At 36.8% G+C, this 13,810-nt stretch overlaps 1 long non-coding RNA gene across 1 annotated transcript in view; it reads right to left on the bottom strand.

The window, feature by feature from the left end:
- Positions 1-13,051, bottom strand: part of LOC146785670 (uncharacterized) — a 32,629-nt gene extending 19,578 nt beyond the window's left edge. The window contains exons 1-26 of the long non-coding RNA XR_014970745.1: positions 12,941-13,051; positions 12,433-12,551; positions 11,924-12,077; positions 11,416-11,534; positions 10,908-11,026; positions 10,399-10,552; positions 9,891-10,009; positions 9,383-9,501; positions 8,874-9,027; positions 8,366-8,484; positions 7,858-7,976; positions 7,350-7,468; positions 6,842-6,960; positions 6,334-6,452; positions 5,826-5,944; positions 5,317-5,470; positions 4,809-4,927; positions 4,301-4,419; positions 3,792-3,945; positions 3,280-3,402; positions 2,772-2,890; positions 2,264-2,382; positions 1,755-1,908; positions 1,243-1,365; positions 735-853; positions 227-345 (exon numbers count right to left, since the gene is read on the bottom strand). This is a non-coding gene — a long non-coding RNA (uncharacterized LOC146785670). The remainder of the gene's footprint in view (positions 1-226; positions 346-734; positions 854-1,242; positions 1,366-1,754; positions 1,909-2,263; positions 2,383-2,771; positions 2,891-3,279; positions 3,403-3,791; positions 3,946-4,300; positions 4,420-4,808; positions 4,928-5,316; positions 5,471-5,825; positions 5,945-6,333; positions 6,453-6,841; positions 6,961-7,349; positions 7,469-7,857; positions 7,977-8,365; positions 8,485-8,873; positions 9,028-9,382; positions 9,502-9,890; positions 10,010-10,398; positions 10,553-10,907; positions 11,027-11,415; positions 11,535-11,923; positions 12,078-12,432; positions 12,552-12,940) is intronic.
- Positions 13,052-13,810: the final 759 nt, after the last annotated feature.

Here is a 13,810-nt window from a genome sequence, read left to right as displayed (position 1 = left end):
ACTTCTCTGCAACATTGCTAGCTCCAGGATATAAAGCAGGCTTTAGTAGCATTGGAGGCAGCCAGGCTTTTATGAGCTATCATGACCAACACAATGTGATCCATATTACTTTCATCTTGACAGAAATTATGTTCAGGCACAGTCTCCCACTATAAGGTAGTGAGGACATGCTGATGCTGTGAGCGTCTTTTTAATGCATAAAGGAATTATTGTGAGTTTTACTTGCCTTATAAATTGGTAAAATGATCCCGTATGCCGGAAGACTTCCTTTTTTTTTTCTTCAGTCTCGGCAATTCAGAGAAACTAGGTTGTGAAACACTGCCACCTCTGGTCATTCAGTATAATCTGCAGATGGAAAAGTCCACTGTTAGCACATTTTCTATAAGCAATACAAAAAAAATCTTGATTTTTAGAAAGCGTAAACAGATCAATACTATGGAGTCTTTTATTGTGAAAATCAACAGCTCATTAGAAAATCAAATCTCAATTTTAGTTTTTAAGCTCACATACTTCTCTGCAACATTGCTAGCTCCAGGATATAAAGCAGGCTTTAGTAGCATTGGAGGCAGCCAGGCTTTTATGAGCTATCATGACCAACACAATGTGATCCATATTACTTTCATCTTGACAGAAATTATGTTCAGGCACAGTCTCCCACTGTAAGGTAGTGAGGACATGCTGATGCTGTGAGCGTCTTTTTAATGCATAAAGGAATTATTGTGAGTTTTACTTGCCTTATAAATTGGTAAAATGATCCCGTATGCCGGAAGACTTCCTTTTTTTTTTCTTCAGTCTCGGCAATTCAGAGAAACTAGGTTGTGAAACACTGCCACCTCTGGTCATTCAGTATAATCTGCAGATGGAAAAGTCCACTGTTAGCACATTTTCTATAAGCAATACAAAAAAAATCTTGATGATTAGAAAGCGTAAACAGATCAATACTATGGAGTCTTTTATTGTGAAAATCAACAGCTCATTAGAAATTCAAATCTCAATTTTAGTTTTTAACCTCACATACTTCTCTGCAACATTGCTAGTTCCAGGATATAAAGCAGGCTTTAGTAGCGTTGGAGGCAGCCAGGCTTTTATGAACTATCATGACCAACACAATGTGATCCATATTACTCGCATCTTGACAGAAATTATGTTCAGGCACAGTCTCCCACTATAAGGTAGTGAGGACATGCTGATGCTGTGAGCGTCTTTTTAATGCATAAAGGAATTATTGTGAGTTTTACTTGCCTTATAAATTGGTAAAATGATGCCGTATGCCGGAAGACTTCCTTTTTTTTTTTGTTCTTCAGTCTCGGCAATTCAGAGAAACTCGGTTGTGAAACACTGCCACCTCTGGTCATTCAGTATAATCTGTAGATGGAAAAGTCCACTGTTAGCACATTTTCTATAAGCAATACAAAAAAAATCTTGATTTTTAGAAAGCGTAAACAGATCAATACTATGGAGTCTTTTATTGTGAAAATCAACAGCTCATTAGAAATTCAAATCTCAATTTTAGTTTTTAACCTCACATACTTCTCTGCAACATTGCTAGTTCCAGGATATAAAGCAGGCTTTAGTAGCGTTGGAGGCAGCCAGACTTTTATGAACTATCATGACCAACACAATGTGATCCATATTACTCTCATCTTGACAGAAATTATGTTCAGGCACAGTCTCCCACTGTAAGGTAGTGAGGACATGCTGATGCTGTGAGCGTCTTTTTAATGCATAAAGGAATTATTGTGAGTTTTACTTGCCTTGCATATTGGTAAAATGATGCCGTATGCCGGAAGACTTCCTTTTTTTTTTTCTTCAGTCTCGTCAATTCAGAGAAACTCGGTTGTGAAACACTGCCACCTCTGGTCATTCAGTATAATTTGCAGATGGAAAAGTCCACTGTTAGCACATTTTCTATAAGCAATACAAAAAAAATCTTGATTTTTAGAAAGCGTAAACAGATCAATACTATGGAGTCTTTTATTGTGAAAATCAACAGCTCATTAGAAAATCAAATCTCAATTTTAGTTTTTAAGCTCACATACTTCTCTGCAACATTGCTAGCTCCAGGATATAAAGCAGGCTTTAGTAGCATTGGAGGCAGCCAGGCTTTTATGAGCTATCATGACCAACACAATGTGATCCATATTACTTTCATCTTGACAGAAATTATGTTCAGGCTCAGTCTCCCACTGTAAGGTAGTGAGGACATGCTGATGCTGTGAGCGTCTTTTTAATGCATAAAGGAATTATTGTGAGTTTTACTTGCCTTATAAATTGGTAAAATGATCCCGTATGCCGGAAGACTTCCTTTTTTTTTTCTTCAGTCTCGGCAATTCAGAGAAACTAGGTTGTGAAACACTGCCACCTCTGGTCATTCAGTATAATCTGCAGATGGAAAAGTCCACTGTTAGCACATTTTCTATAAGCAATACAAAAAAAATCTTGATTTTTAGAAAGCGTAAACAGATCAATACTATGGAGTCTTTTATTGTGAAAATCAACAGCTCATTAGAAAATCAAATCTCAATTTTAGTTTTTAAGCTCACATACTTCTCTGCAACATTGCTAGCTCCAGGATATAAAGCAGGCTTTAGTAGCATTGGAGGCAGCCAGGCTTTTATGAGCTATCATGACCAACACAATGTGATCCATATTACTTTCATCTTGACAGAAATTATGTTCAGGCACAGTCTCCCACTGTAAGGTAGTGAGGACATGCTGATGCTGTGAGCGTCTTTTTAATGCATAAAGGAATTATTGTGAGTTTTACTTGCCTTATAAATTGGTAAAATGATCCCGTATGCCGGAAGACTTCCTTTTTTTTTTCTTCAGTCTCGGCAATTCAGAGAAACTAGGTTGTGAAACACTGCCACCTCTGGTCATTCAGTATAATCTGCAGATGGAAAAGTCCACTGTTAGCACATTTTCTATAAGCAATACAAAAAAAATCTTGATGATTAGAAAGCGTAAACAGATCAATACTATGGAGTCTTTTATTGTGAAAATCAACAGCTCATTAGAAATTCAAATCTCAATTTTAGTTTTTAACCTCACATACTTCTCTGCAACATTGCTAGTTCCAGGATATAAAGCAGGCTTTAGTAGCGTTGGAGGCAGCCAGGCTTTTATGAACTATCATGACCAACACAATGTGATCCATATTACTCGCATCTTGACAGAAATTATGTTCAGGCACAGTCTCCCACTATAAGGTAGTGAGGACATGCTGATGCTGTGAGCGTCTTTTTAATGCATAAAGGAATTATTGTGAGTTTTACTTGCCTTATAAATTGGTAAAATGATGCCGTATGCCGGAAGACTTCCTTTTTTTTTTTGTTCTTCAGTCTCGGCAATTCAGAGAAACTCGGTTGTGAAACACTGCCACCTCTGGTCATTCAGTATAATCTGTAGATGGAAAAGTCCACTGTTAGCACATTTTCTATAAGCAATACAAAAAAAATCTTGATTTTTAGAAAGCGTAAACAGATCAATACTATGGAGTCTTTTATTGTGAAAATCAACAGCTCATTAGAAATTCAAATCTCAATTTTAGTTTTTAACCTCACATACTTCTCTGCAACATTGCTAGTTCCAGGATATAAAGCAGGCTTTAGTAGCGTTGGAGGCAGCCAGACTTTTATGAACTATCATGACCAACACAATGTGATCCATATTACTCTCATCTTGACAGAAATTATGTTCAGGCACAGTCTCCCACTGTAAGGTAGTGAGGACATGCTGATGCTGTGAGCGTCTTTTTAATGCATAAAGGAATTATTGTGAGTTTTACTTGCCTTGCATATTGGTAAAATGATGCCGTATGCCGGAAGACTTCCTTTTTTTTTTTCTTCAGTCTCGTCAATTCAGAGAAACTCGGTTGTGAAACACTGCCACCTCTGGTCATTCAGTATAATTTGCAGATGGAAAAGTCCACTGTTAGCACATTTTCTATAAGCAATACAAAAAAAATCTTGATTTTTAGAAAGCGTAAACAGATCAATACTATGGAGTCTTTTATTGTGAAAATCAACAGCTCATTAGAAAATCAAATCTCAATTTTAGTTTTTAAGCTCACATACTTCTCTGCAACATTGCTAGCTCCAGGATATAAAGCAGGCTTTAGTAGCATTGGAGGCAGCCAGGCTTTTATGAGCTATCATGACCAACACAATGTGATCCATATTACTTTCATCTTGACAGAAATTATGTTCAGGCACAGTCTCCCACTGTAAGGTAGTGAGGACATGCTGATGCTGTGAGCGTCTTTTTAATGCATAAAGGAATTATTGTGAGTTTTACTTGCCTTATAAATTGGTAAAATGATCCCGTATGCCGGAAGACTTCCTTTTTTTTTTCTTCAGTCTCGGCAATTCAGAGAAACTAGGTTGTGAAACACTGCCACCTCTGGTCATTCAGTATAATCTGCAGATGGAAAAGTCCACTGTTAGCACATTTTCTATAAGCAATACAAAAAAAATCTTGATGATTAGAAAGCGTAAACAGATCAATACTATGGAGTCTTTTATTGTGAAAATCAACAGCTCATTAGAAATTCAAATCTCAATTTTAGTTTTTAACCTCACATACTTCTCTGCAACATTGCTAGTTCCAGGATATAAAGCAGGCTTTAGTAGCGTTGGAGGCAGCCAGGCTTTTATGAACTATCATGACCAACACAATGTGATCCATATTACTCTCATCTTGACAGAAATTATGTTCAGGCACAGTCTCCCACTATAAGGTAGTGAGGACATGCTGATGCTGTGAGCGTCTTTTTAATGCATAAAGGAATTATTGTGAGTTTTACTTGCCTTATAAATTGGTAAAATGATCCCGTATGCCGGAAGACTTCCTTTTTTTTTTCTTCAGTCTCGGCAATTCAGAGAAACTAGGTTGTGAAACACTGCCACCTCTGGTCATTCAGTATAATCTGCAGATGGAAAAGTCCACTGTTAGCACATTTTCTATAAGCAATACAAAAAAAATCTTGATTTTTAGAAAGCGTAAACAGATCAATACTATGGAGTCTTTTATTGTGAAAATCAACAGCTCATTAGAAATTCAAATCTCAATTTTAGTTTTTAACCTCACATACTTCTCTGCAACATTGCTAGTTCCAGGATATAAAGCAGGCTTTAGTAGCGTTGGAGGCAGCCAGACTTTTATGAACTATCATGACCAACACAATGTGATCCATATTACTCTCATCTTGACAGAAATTATGTTCAGGCACAGTCTCCCACTGTAAGGTAGTGAGGACATGCTGATGCTGTGAGCGTCTTTTTAATGCATAAAGGAATTATTGTGAGTTTTACTTGCCTTGCATATTGGTAAAATGATGCCGTATGCCGGAAGACTTCCTTTTTTTTTTTCTTCAGTCTCGTCAATTCAGAGAAACTCGGTTGTGAAACACTGCCACCTCTGGTCATTCAGTATAATTTGCAGATGGAAAAGTCCACTGTTAGCACATTTTCTATAAGCAATACAAAAAAAATCTTGATTTTTAGAAAGCGTAAACAGATCAATACTATGGAGTCTTTTATTGTGAAAATCAACAGCTCATTAGAAATTCAAATCTCAATTTTAGTTTTTAACCTCACATACTTCTCTGCAACATTGCTAGTTCCAGGATATAAAGCAGGCTTTAGTAGCGTTGGAGGCAGCCAGGCTTTTATGAACTATCATGACCAACACAATGTGATCCATATTACTCTCATCTTGACAGAAATTATGTTCAGGCACAGTCTCCCACTATAAGGTAGTGAGGACATGCTGATGCTGTGAGCGTCTTTTTAATGCATAAAGGAATTATTGTGAGTTTTACTTGCCTTATAAATTGGTAAAATGATCCCGTATGCCGGAAGACTTCCTTTTTTTTTTCTTCAGTCTCGGCAATTCAGAGAAACTAGGTTGTGAAACACTGCCACCTCTGGTCATTCAGTATAATCTGCAGATGGAAAAGTCCACTGTTAGCACATTTTCTATAAGCAATACAAAAAAAATCTTGATTTTTAGAAAGCGTAAACAGATCAATACTATGGAGTCTTTTATTGTGAAAATCAACAGCTCATTAGAAAATCAAATCTCAATTTTAGTTTTTAACCTCACATACTTCTCTGCAACATTGCTAGCTCCAGGATATAAAGCAGGCTTTAGTAGCATTGGAGGCAGCCAGGCTTTTATGAGCTATCATGACCAACACAATGTGATCCATATTACTTTCATCTTGACAGAAATTATGTTCAGGCTCAGTCTCCCACTGTAAGGTAGTGAGGACATGCTGATGCTGTGAGCGTCTTTTTAATGCATAAAGGAATTATTGTGAGTTTTACTTGCCTTATAAATTGGTAAAATGATCCCGTATGCCGGAAGACTTCCTTTTTTTTTTCTTCAGTCTCGGCAATTCAGAGAAACTAGGTTGTGAAACACTGCCACCTCTGGTCATTCAGTATAATCTGCAGATGGAAAAGTCCACTGTTAGCACATTTTCTATAAGCAATACAAAAAAAATCTTGATGATTAGAAAGCGTAAACAGATCAATACTATGGAGTCTTTTATTGTGAAAATCAACAGCTCATTAGAAATTCAAATCTCAATTTTAGTTTTTAACCTCACATACTTCTCTGCAACATTGCTAGTTCCAGGATATAAAGCAGGCTTTAGTAGCGTTGGAGGCAGCCAGGCTTTTATGAACTATCATGACCAACACAATGTGATCCATATTACTCTCATCTTGACAGAAATTATGTTCAGGCACAGTCTCCCACTATAAGGTAGTGAGGACATGCTGATGCTGTGAGCGTCTTTTTAATGCATAAAGGAATTATTGTGAGTTTTACTTGCCTTATAAATTGGTAAAATGATCCCGTATGCCGGAAGACTTCCTTTTTTTTTTCTTCAGTCTCGGCAATTCAGAGAAACTAGGTTGTGAAACACTGCCACCTCTGGTCATTCAGTATAATCTGCAGATGGAAAAGTCCACTGTTAGCACATTTTCTATAAGCAATACAAAAAAAATCTTGATTTTTAGAAAGCGTAAACAGATCAATACTATGGAGTCTTTTATTGTGAAAATCAACAGCTCATTAGAAAATCAAATCTCAATTTTAGTTTTTAACCTCACATACTTCTCTGCAACATTGCTAGTTCCAGGATATAAAGCAGGCTTTAGTAGCGTTGGAGGCAGCCAGGCTTTTATGAACTATCATGACCAACACAATGTGATCCATATTACTCTCATCTTGACAGAAATTATGTTCAGGCACAGTCTCCCACTATAAGGTAGTGAGGACATGCTGATGCTGTGAGCGTCTTTTTAATGCATAAAGGAATTATTGTGAGTTTTACTTGCCTTATAAATTGGTAAAATGATCCCGTATGCCGGAAGACTTCCTTTTTTTTTTCTTCAGTCTCGGCAATTCAGAGAAACTAGGTTGTGAAACACTGCCACCTCTGGTCATTCAGTATAATCTGCAGATGGAAAAGTCCACTGTTAGCACATTTTCTATAAGCAATACAAAAAAAATCTTGATTTTTAGAAAGCGTAAACAGATCAATACTATGGAGTCTTTTATTGTGAAAATCAACAGCTCATTAGAAAATCAAATCTCAATTTTAGTTTTTAACCTCACATACTTCTCTGCAACATTGCTAGCTCCAGGATATAAAGCAGGCTTTAGTAGCATTGGAGGCAGCCAGGCTTTTATGAGCTATCATGACCAACACAATGTGATCCATATTACTTTCATCTTGACAGAAATTATGTTCAGGCTCAGTCTCCCACTGTAAGGTAGTGAGGACATGCTGATGCTGTGAGCGTCTTTTTAATGCATAAAGGAATTATTGTGAGTTTTACTTGCCTTATAAATTGGTAAAATGATCCCGTATGCCGGAAGACTTCCTTTTTTTTTTCTTCAGTCTCGGCAATTCAGAGAAACTAGGTTGTGAAACACTGCCACCTCTGGTCATTCAGTATAATCTGCAGATGGAAAAGTCCACTGTTAGCACATTTTCTATAAGCAATACAAAAAAAATCTTGATGATTAGAAAGCGTAAACAGATCAATACTATGGAGTCTTTTATTGTGAAAATCAACAGCTCATTAGAAATTCAAATCTCAATTTTAGTTTTTAACCTCACATACTTCTCTGCAACATTGCTAGTTCCAGGATATAAAGCAGGCTTTAGTAGCGTTGGAGGCAGCCAGGCTTTTATGAACTATCATGACCAACACAATGTGATCCATATTACTCTCATCTTGACAGAAATTATGTTCAGGCACAGTCTCCCACTATAAGGTAGTGAGGACATGCTGATGCTGTGAGCGTCTTTTTAATGCATAAAGGAATTATTGTGAGTTTTACTTGCCTTATAAATTGGTAAAATGATCCCGTATGCCGGAAGACTTCCTTTTTTTTTTCTTCAGTCTCGGCAATTCAGAGAAACTAGGTTGTGAAACACTGCCACCTCTGGTCATTCAGTATAATCTGCAGATGGAAAAGTCCACTGTTAGCACATTTTCTATAAGCAATACAAAAAAAATCTTGATTTTTAGAAAGCGTAAACAGATCAATACTATGGAGTCTTTTATTGTGAAAATCAACAGCTCATTAGAAAATCAAATCTCAATTTTAGTTTTTAACCTCACATACTTCTCTGCAACATTGCTAGTTCCAGGATATAAAGCAGGCTTTAGTAGCGTTGGAGGCAGCCAGACTTTTATGAACTATCATGACCAACACAATGTGATCCATATTACTCTCATCTTGACAGAAATTATGTTCAGGCACAGTCTCCCACTGTAAGGTAGTGAGGACATGCTGATGCTGTGAGCGTCTTTTTAATGCATAAAGGAATTATTGTGAGTTTTACTTGCCTTGCATATTGGTAAAATGATGCCGTATGCCGGAAGACTTCCTTTTTTTTTTTCTTCAGTCTCGTCAATTCAGAGAAACTCGGTTGTGAAACACTGCCACCTCTGGTCATTCAGTATAATTTGCAGATGGAAAAGTCCACTGTTAGCACATTTTCTATAAGCAATACAAAAAAAATCTTGATTTTTAGAAAGCGTAAACAGATCAATACTATGGAGTCTTTTATTGTGAAAATCAACAGCTCATTAGAAATTCAAATCTCAATTTTAGTTTTTAACCTCACATACTTCTCTGCAACATTGCTAGTTCCAGGATATAAAGCAGGCTTTAGTAGCGTTGGAGGCAGCCAGGCTTTTATGAACTATCATGACCAACACAATGTGATCCATATTACTCTCATCTTGACAGAAATTATGTTCAGGCACAGTCTCCCACTATAAGGTAGTGAGGACATGCTGATGCTGTGAGCGTCTTTTTAATGCATAAAGGAATTATTGTGAGTTTTACTTGCCTTATAAATTGGTAAAATGATCCCGTATGCCGGAAGACTTCCTTTTTTTTTTCTTCAGTCTCGGCAATTCAGAGAAACTAGGTTGTGAAACACTGCCACCTCTGGTCATTCAGTATAATCTGCAGATGGAAAAGTCCACTGTTAGCACATTTTCTATAAGCAATACAAAAAAAATCTTGATGATTAGAAAGCGTAAACAGATCAATACTATGGAGTCTTTTATTGTGAAAATCAACAGCTCATTAGAAATTCAAATCTCAATTTTAGTTTTTAACCTCACATACTTCTCTGCAACATTGCTAGTTCCAGGATATAAAGCAGGCTTTAGTAGCGTTGGAGGCAGCCAGGCTTTTATGAACTATCATGACCAACACAATGTGATCCATATTACTCTCATCTTGACAGAAATTATGTTCAGGCACAGTCTCCCACTATAAGGTAGTGAGGACATGCTGATGCTGTGAGCGTCTTTTTAATGCATAAAGGAATTATTGTGAGTTTTACTTGCCTTATAAATTGGTAAAATGATCCCGTATGCCGGAAGACTTCCTTTTTTTTTTCTTCAGTCTCGGCAATTCAGAGAAACTAGGTTGTGAAACACTGCCACCTCTGGTCATTCAGTATAATCTGCAGATGGAAAAGTCCACTGTTAGCACATTTTCTATAAGCAATACAAAAAAAATCTTGATTTTTAGAAAGCGTAAACAGATCAATACTATGGAGTCTTTTATTGTGAAAATCAACAGCTCATTAGAAATTCAAATCTCAATTTTAGTTTTTAACCTCACATACTTCTCTGCAACATTGCTAGTTCCAGGATATAAAGCAGGCTTTAGTAGCGTTGGAGGCAGCCAGACTTTTATGAACTATCATGACCAACACAATGTGATCCATATTACTCTCATCTTGACAGAAATTATGTTCAGGCACAGTCTCCCACTGTAAGGTAGTGAGGACATGCTGATGCTGTGAGCGTCTTTTTAATGCATAAAGGAATTATTGTGAGTTTTACTTGCCTTGCATATTGGTAAAATGATGCCGTATGCCGGAAGACTTCCTTTTTTTTTTTCTTCAGTCTCGTCAATTCAGAGAAACTCGGTTGTGAAACACTGCCACCTCTGGTCATTCAGTATAATTTGCAGATGGAAAAGTCCACTGTTAGCACATTTTCTATAAGCAATACAAAAAAAATCTTGATTTTTAGAAAGCGTAAACAGATCAATACTATGGAGTCTTTTATTGTGAAAATCAACAGCTCATTAGAAAATCAAATCTCAATTTTAGTTTTTAACCTCACATACTTCTCTGCAACATTGCTAGCTCCAGGATATAAAGCAGGCTTTAGTAGCATTGGAGGCAGCCAGGCTTTTATGAGCTATCATGACCAACACAATGTGATCCATATTACTTTCATCTTGACAGAAATTATGTTCAGGCACAGTCTCCCACTATAAGGTAGTGAGGACATGCTGATGCTGTGAGCGTCTTTTTAATGCATAAAGGAATTATTGTGAGTTTTACTTGCCTTATAAATTGGTAAAATGATCCCGTATGCCGGAAGACTTCCTTTTTTTTTTCTTCAGTCTCGGCAATTCAGAGAAACTAGGTTGTGAAACACTGCCACCTCTGGTCATTCAGTATAATCTGCAGATGGAAAAGTCCACTGTTAGCACATTTTCTATAAGCAATACAAAAAAAATCTTGATTTTTAGAAAGCGTAAACAGATCAATACTATGGAGTCTTTTATTGTGAAAATCAACAGCTCATTAGAAAATCAAATCTCAATTTTAGTTTTTAACCTCACATACTTCTCTGCAACATTGCTAGCTCCAGGATATAAAGCAGGCTTTAGTAGCATTGGAGGCAGCCAGGCTTTTATGAGCTATCATGACCAACACAATGTGATCCATATTACTTTCATCTTGACAGAAATTATGTTCAGGCACAGTCTCCCACTGTAAGGTAGTGAGGACATGCTGATGCTGTGAGCGTCTTTTTAATGCATAAAGGAATTATTGTGAGTTTTACTTGCCTTATAAATTGGTAAAATGATCCCGTATGCCGGAAGACTTCCTTTTTTTTTTCTTCAGTCTCGGCAATTCAGAGAAACTAGGTTGTGAAACACTGCCACCTCTGGTCATTCAGTATAATCTGCAGATGGAAAAGTCCACTGTTAGCACATTTTCTATAAGCAATACAAAAAAAATCTTGATGATTAGAAAGCGTAAACAGATCAATACTATGGAGTCTTTTATTGTGAAAATCAACAGCTCATTAGAAATTCAAATCTCAATTTTAGTTTTTAACCTCACATACTTCTCTGCAACATTGCTAGTTCCAGGATATAAAGCAGGCTTTAGTAGCGTTGGAGGCAGCCAGACTTTTATGAACTATCATGACCAACACAATGTGATCCATATTACTCTCATCTTGACAGAAATTATGTTCAGGCACAGTCTCCCACTGTAAGGTAGTGAGGACATGCTGATGCTGTGAGCGTCTTTTTAATGCATAAAGGAATTATTGTGAGTTTTACTTGCCTTGCATATTGGTAAAATGATGCCGTATGCCGGAAGACTTCCTTTTTTTTTTTCTTCAGTCTCGTCAATTCAGAGAAACTCGGTTGTGAAACACTGCCACCTCTGGTCATTCAGTATAATTTGCAGATGGAAAAGTCCACTGTTAGCACATTTTCTATAAGCAATACAAAAAAAATCTTGATTTTTAGAAAGCGTAAACAGATCAATACTATGGAGTCTTTTATTGTGAAAATCAACAGCTCATTAGAAATTCAAATCTCAATTTTAGTTTTTAACCTCACATACTTCTCTGCAACATTGCTAGTTCCAGGATATAAAGCAGGCTTTAGTAGCGTTGGAGGCAGCCAGGCTTTTATGAACTATCATGACCAACACAATGTGATCCATATTACTCTCATCTTGACAGAAATTATGTTCAGGCACAGTCTCCCACTATAAGGTAGTGAGGACATGCTGATGCTGTGAGCGTCTTTTTAATGCATAAAGGAATTATTGTGAGTTTTACTTGCCTTATAAATTGGTAAAATGATCCCGTATGCCGGAAGACTTCCTTTTTTTTTTCTTCAGTCTCGGCAATTCAGAGAAACTAGGTTGTGAAACACTGCCACCTCTGGTCATTCAGTATAATCTGCAGATGGAAAAGTCCACTGTTAGCACATTTTCTATAAGCAATACAAAAAAAATCTTGATTTTTAGAAAGCGTAAACAGATCAATACTATGGAGTCTTTTATTGTGAAAATCAACAGCTCATTAGAAAATCAAATCTCAATTTTAGTTTTTAACCTCACATACTTCTCTGCAACATTGCTAGCTCCAGGATATAAAGCAGGCTTTAGTAGCATTGGAGGCAGCCAGGCTTTTATGAGCTATCATGACCAACACAATGTGATCCATATTACTTTCATCTTGACAGAAATTATGTTCAGGCTCAGTCTCCCACTGTAAGGTAGTGAGGACATGCTGATGCTGTGAGCGTCTTTTTAATGCATAAAGGAATTATTGTGAGTTTTACTTGCCTTATAAATTGGTAAAATGATCCCGTATGCCGGAAGACTTCCTTTTTTTTTTCTTCAGTCTCGGCAATTCAGAGAAACTAGGTTGTGAAACACTGCCACCTCTGGTCATTCAGTATAATCTGCAGATGGAAAAGTCCACTGTTAGCACATTTTCTATAAGCAATACAAAAAAAATCTTGATGATTAGAAAGCGTAAACAGATCAATACTATGGAGTCTTTTATTGTGAAAATCAACAGCTCATTAGAAATTCAAATCTCAATTTTAGTTTTTAACCTCACATACTTCTCTGCAACATTGCTAGTTCCAGGATATAAAGCAGGCTTTAGTAGCGTTGGAGGCAGCCAGGCTTTTATGAACTATCATGACCAACACAATGTGATCCATATTACTCTCATCTTGACAGAAATTATGTTCAGGCACAGTCTCCCACTATAAGGTAGTGAGGACATGCTGATGCTGTGAGCGTCTTTTTAATGCATAAAGGAATTATTGTGAGTTTTACTTGCCTTATAAATTGGTAAAATGATCCCGTATGCCGGAAGACTTCCTTTTTTTTTTCTTCAGTCTCGGCAATTCAGAGAAACTAGGTTGTGAAACACTGCCACCTCTGGTCATTCAGTATAATCTGCAGATGGAAAAGTCCACTGTTAGCACATTTTCTATAAGCAATACAAAAAAAATCTTGATTTTTAGAAAGCGTAAACAGATCAATACTATGGAGTCTTTTATTGTGAAAATCAACAGCTCATTAGAAATTCAAATCTCAATTTTAGTTTTTAACCTCACATACTTCTCTGCAACATTGCTAGTTCCAGGATATAAAGCAGGCTTTAGTAGCGTTGGAGGCAGCCAGACTTTTATGAACTAT

The sequence above is a fragment of the Triturus cristatus genome, chromosome 11 (genome assembly GCF_964204655.1).
Source record: "Triturus cristatus chromosome 11, aTriCri1.1, whole genome shotgun sequence".
Lineage (NCBI taxonomy): Eukaryota > Metazoa > Chordata > Amphibia > Caudata > Salamandridae > Triturus > Triturus cristatus.
This window is presented reverse-complemented; position numbering and strand designations above follow the sequence as displayed.